The sequence below is a fragment of the Heterodontus francisci genome, unplaced genomic scaffold (assembly GCF_036365525.1).
Source record: "Heterodontus francisci isolate sHetFra1 unplaced genomic scaffold, sHetFra1.hap1 HAP1_SCAFFOLD_97, whole genome shotgun sequence".
Taxonomy (NCBI): domain Eukaryota; kingdom Metazoa; phylum Chordata; class Chondrichthyes; order Heterodontiformes; family Heterodontidae; genus Heterodontus; species Heterodontus francisci.
Window position 1 is genome coordinate 2505891 of NW_027140606.1, and position 5556 is coordinate 2511446.

Below are 5556 nucleotides of genomic sequence, written 5' to 3' on the forward strand. Positions count from 1 at the left end.
AAGTACCAAACACATTCAAGTCCTAAGAATGAAATACAGAACAATTATACCTACACCCCTCAAGGATATGATAATTATCAGTCCAAATCTAAGAGTCAAGAGAAACAAAATAACAACTGCAAATCTCAGCAAAGTTTCTCAGTTACAAGATCAGGTCGAGTCAGTAAACTACCTACATATTTCAGAGATACTTGATTGACGACCTTGAGAGTCAATAGATGTGTAAATATTGTTCACAATTATCTTATTGCATTAAGTACATAGCTTAACATTTATGACATTTTCATTTCAGGAAAGGGGATGTTGTGATATTGCTTTCACTGTTCGAGTACTAGTTAACATACTGTTGAATATGACAATAGTTTGGCATACGTCATCACAGGAGATGATGCAAACCAACATGTTGCATAGCAGCTGGAGCAGTGTTAATAACAGTCAGCACATGTACCTTAGAGATCGCCTGTAATTTTGTTATTTTGCAATAAATAACCCTTCATTCACTATTCCAAACATTCTCAGAGTTCTTGGCAGGTATATTTTGAGATCTCAATCACACATCACTGGGTTGAGGATAAGATGCTGACAATATCCTCTCCTCCTAACTTGTACCACGCTCCAGGATGGGCGAACCCTCCCTGAGGTTAAGGATAGACAGTGCCCTGCCTCTTCGTTCCCCAGACTCTGACAGTGTTTCAAGATATATGACACCTCCCTGGGATTGGGGATCAACAGCCCAACAATCGGAGAAGTCATCGCTCTCTCCATTTTTGGAGTTAGGGATTCGATGCCCCCCGATGTCAGGCAGCTCCCACCCCCACCCCTTTCCCCGGAGTCAGAATTTGGACTGTTCTGGTCCTGAGACCTTTTCCAGAGTCCTACCTGCCCGATTGAAGCCAAGACTGTCGATCAGGCTAACGTCAGGGTGGTTAATCTGTCAAGGGTAAAAGAGGCAGTCTGTGGAGTGACTCACCCCTGCTAATATTCAGGCCTAGTTCTGGAATAAAAACAAAATACTAAAACGGCTGTAAATATCAGGAAAGTTTCAAAGTTACAAGATCAGGCCGAGTGAGCAAACTACCAGTACATAAAATATAGGAGCATGTTGAAAATACTCAGGAGCTCAGGCAGCATCTATGGAGAGAGAAACCGAGTTAACGTTTCAGGCTGATAGCTCTTTATCAGGACTGGGCGATTATCAGAGATTAGCAGTTTTAAAGCAATGAAAGAGCCAGTGTAAAGTGGGATATAGACGGAGAAAAGAACAAGAGGGAAGCTCTGTGATTAGTTGGAGGGTAGGAGGGCTTCAGTGACAAAAGAGATGATGGTGCAAGGGGAATGGGACTATTCAAGAAACAAGATGGATCCACAGGAGGTGTAAGTGGTTACAGAAGAAGAACAGAGGAGGAAGGGAGCATGGAAAATCTGACAAAAAGGAGAAATCTCCCATGGCCTGGGAAAATTATGGAGAATGGAGGTTAGACTCCAGGCATGTGGACGATCCTGCTAGCTATGTATCAGTAGGGGATCCACACCCCAGGAAACAGCCTACATTCCCTGCATTACCAGTGACGCCAGTGCAGCCACCCTCCATGACCATCACAAGCAGCCCAAGAAATTGGGAGCATTGGTTATAATGTGAAGGTTTTAATCACAGTGTTAAGTTCCAAAGGCAATAAATGCATAATTCAGATGCTCAGTACAGTTCCACTTTGAGCATCAGGGGAAGAGTATAGGAGGTCAAAGTTAGAGAAGTCAGAGTGGGAGAACTAAAGTGACAAGCGGCTGGAAGCTCAGCGTCACACTTTCAGACTGAACAGAGGAGTTCAGCTAAGCAATCACCGAATCTGCTTTTTTCTATGCTCCCAATTCATTGGGAACTTCATCGTGAGCATTGAATACAGTTACTAAATTGAAAGAAGTACCAGTAAATCGCTGTTTCACCTGGAAGGAGTGTTTGGGGCCTTGGACAATGGGAAGGAGGGAGGTAAAAGGGCCGTGTTACATTTCCTGCGCTTCATGGGACGGTGCTGAGGGAAGGGGAGGACATGTTTGGTTGAATGAGGAGAGCACGAGGGTTTCAGAAAGGTCGGGGGGAGGGGAGGTGAGGGGAGCTGAATATATGTTTGGATTTGAACGTAGCTGGATGTGGTGGAAATGTTGGAGCATGATGTATTGAAGGTGGAGGCTAGTGTGCTGTAATTTGAGGACAAGGGGAGTCTTATCGTGGTTCTGGCAGAAAGGCGAAGGCAGTAACGCTGGAAATGGGATGTATACCGTCGAGGATCCTGTTAATCACAGTGAGGGAAATCCTCGATTGAGGAATAATCAACATTTCAGAAGCGCTGTTCTGAACGGTAGCCTCACTGGAACAGGTGGAACGGAGGTGAATAAACTGGGAGAACCTCTTTCCAGGAGGTGGGGTGGGAAGCAGGTAATGTAGTGGTAATGACACTGAGCTGGTAGCCCTGGCTGCTACCATAGGGACACAGGTTCCAATCCCACAATGATATTTGGTGGAATTCAAATTCAATTAATTAATACCTTCAATTAATTTATTAAATTTTGGAATTGAAAGCGAGTCTCAGCAACGGTAGCATGAAACTATCATTAATTGATATACTAATGTCCTTTAGGGAAGGAAATCTGTCGTCCTTACCTGGTGAGGCCTACATGTGTCTCTGGAACCATGGCAATGTGGTTGACTCTTAACAGCCATCTCAAATGGATAAGGAAACTATTCAGTTGTGAAGGGGAATTATGAATTGGCAACAAATTCTGGTCTTGTCAGTGATGCCCACAACACATGAAAGAGTTAAAAGATATATATAATCAAGGTAGCTGTGGGAGTCTATGGAACTGTGGTAGACATTGGTGGGCAGAAAATCCCCTGAAATGAAGGTAGAGAAGTCATGGAAGCGAAGGGAAGTGTCAGAAATGAACCATCTGAAGAGAGGCAAGGGTACAAATTAGAAGCAAAGTTTATAATAGTCTCCAGTTCAAGGCAAAGGAAGGAAATGGCACCAGCACCGTCAACAAAGAAAATTAAGAAAAGTATGTGAAGAAGAGGATCTGAGTAGGTTTGGATCAAAAGATGGTTCTGTATCTTATGCAAAGGCAGCAGAGCTTGGATCAATACAGCTCCTAGAGTGACGCCATTTGAGTGTGAAATATCACAGTGTTTATAGTTGAGGTCCACAACCACTTTACAAGATGGTCTCTGAACCGGGTCAGGATCAGGATCCTGCGAGGTTTTTCAATCTCAGACCAGAGCTGGTGAGGATTTCCATTGTAAATGGCAAGTGCAAGAAACTAAATGGAACAATTCCAAATGGGGCCTTCAGGATGTACCGGCAGGAGATGATGGAGGGAAGTTGTCTGGGAAACAGCCTCAGCATGTCTATCAGGCATGATCCCATCGTTGTGAGTTTAAGGAAAGCTGGGGTTTGCTGGACTTTGGAACAGACAGGGGGAGAGAGATGTGGACAGAAATGGAAATAAACGTCTGGCGCACAGTTCCGATTTCAGAAGAGAGGAAATCTCGTGTATCATGGGACAGTTGAGCACAATGAACCAGTGGATGAGAATTCCGAAGAAGGGTCACTGACCCGAAACGTTAACTCTGCTTCTCTTTTCACAGATGCTGCCAGACCTGCTGAGTGGTTCCAGCATTTCTTGCTTTATTTTAGATGAGAATTCAGTGCCTAAAGAAGGGAGTGAGATCTCTGAGGGGAGGAACTAAACTGCCAAATAATAGTGAATAGTTCAACAACAAACTTCAAGAAAGTTAAGTTGGAAAGTGGGAGATATTTGATCAAGTTTTTAAAGAGATGGTAAACCCTTTGTTTTGGATGGATTGCATCAACACATAATAAAAAGATAGGAATTAGATAGCAGAGGCAATATTATCTGTTTATTAATAATCATCAGAATAGGGAATAGTGCCAGAGGACTGATGGACAGCAAATATGATTCGTGCATTGAAAACTTTGCAGGTGCTGATGCCATCTTTAAAGGGCTTCAAGCCCAACATTGTAATGCAAAATTTAAAGAGACATTGTCATTAAGATATCAAATAACTTGATCTTGACCCTCTCCTACCCGCCCCGCCCCGCCCCCTTACCCCCAAAGACCACAGTAAGCATAGAATTACGAACCTTCCCTCACGCCTCCCCATCCCACCAAAACAAATAGCTGGTGCACCTGACCTTCTCCCCCAGCAAAGTTCATAAACCTTAAACTTTACACCTTCCCAACATCCCCTGGGTCAATGAAAGTGCTCTGACGCCGTTCCCACACCTCCCGCACTGAGAAACTTACCTGATCCCCCCTCCCCACCACTATCCCGCCTCGGATCTCCACTGGCAATCTGAAAGCGCAGGAGTGCTGACCACTGTTATCAATATCAAAGTGAGATGGACGACAGGAATATGCATTTCAAATATGCAGTTTTTCCTCCCATCGACGAGCAGCGGGTGGGTGTGGGGGGTATGGGGGCGGGGGGAGGAGTGGGGAGGCCTGTTACGAGCTCTCGCCACCACCGGCAATATCGGGCCAGGCCTTCCCAGCGTCGAGGCCTGTGGCGGGCCTCCCCCAGAGGCATTTTCCACCCTCTCTTCCCCCGCCCCCTCCCCCAGCCACTATCCCTGATCTCAGAGGGAGGTTGTTAAATCCAGACGTATATTAAAGAGCAGTTAGCACATATTCCGAAAGGAGGTTGACGCTCGACCAATCCTATTGAATGTTTTGAATAATATCAGAAAGAGAAGATAAGACTGACACAGTAGACGTAATATGCATTGATTTTCTAAAAGCCTTCATAAGGCATCACACAGCAGACTCATGACTAATCTCAGGTCAAGTGAAATTGGGGGACAAGCAGCAGAACAGACCGTAAGCTGGCTATAGAAACTGTAAACAGGGTGTAGGGGCGAAAGTTATTTCTTCAGATTGGTGAAAGGTGGGAAGTGGTGTTCCAGAAGGATCAGAGCTGGGAATACTGTTGTTCACCATTTACATGAACAATATGGCATCGTGAAGCAGAAGGACAATTTTGAAATGTGCACACACATTTTAATCAAGAGTACAGTTAATATTGAGGAAGAATGCAACAAAATATCTGAAGGCATTATTAATAATAATAATTACTTAATTGTCATATCACTTCATGTACTGTGTACAGCTCTAGTCTCCAGAAAACAAAAAGTCTATTGATGCACTGGAGAAGGTGAAAATACTTTAACCAGGATGATAATAGAACAGAGAGAAGTGTACTATTGATTTCATTAATAGTTACTAATGTTATTATTTTATGTCCGTGGCCTGATCTCTGTATTATGAAAGCCTGATATGTATGTTCCTCACTTGTAGGTGTCTCTCCTAACAGTGACACACCTCACTGAGCTGTGGGCAGTTATATGTGTAAAGCCTCTGAATCATAGATAAGAACTGATCTGCCAAACGTTATCAGTTACAGAAGTGGATGATTCAATAATCACAGCTCAATATTCATCCTGTATCAAAGACAGATCATAAAATTCAAACACTCTTAATCCACAG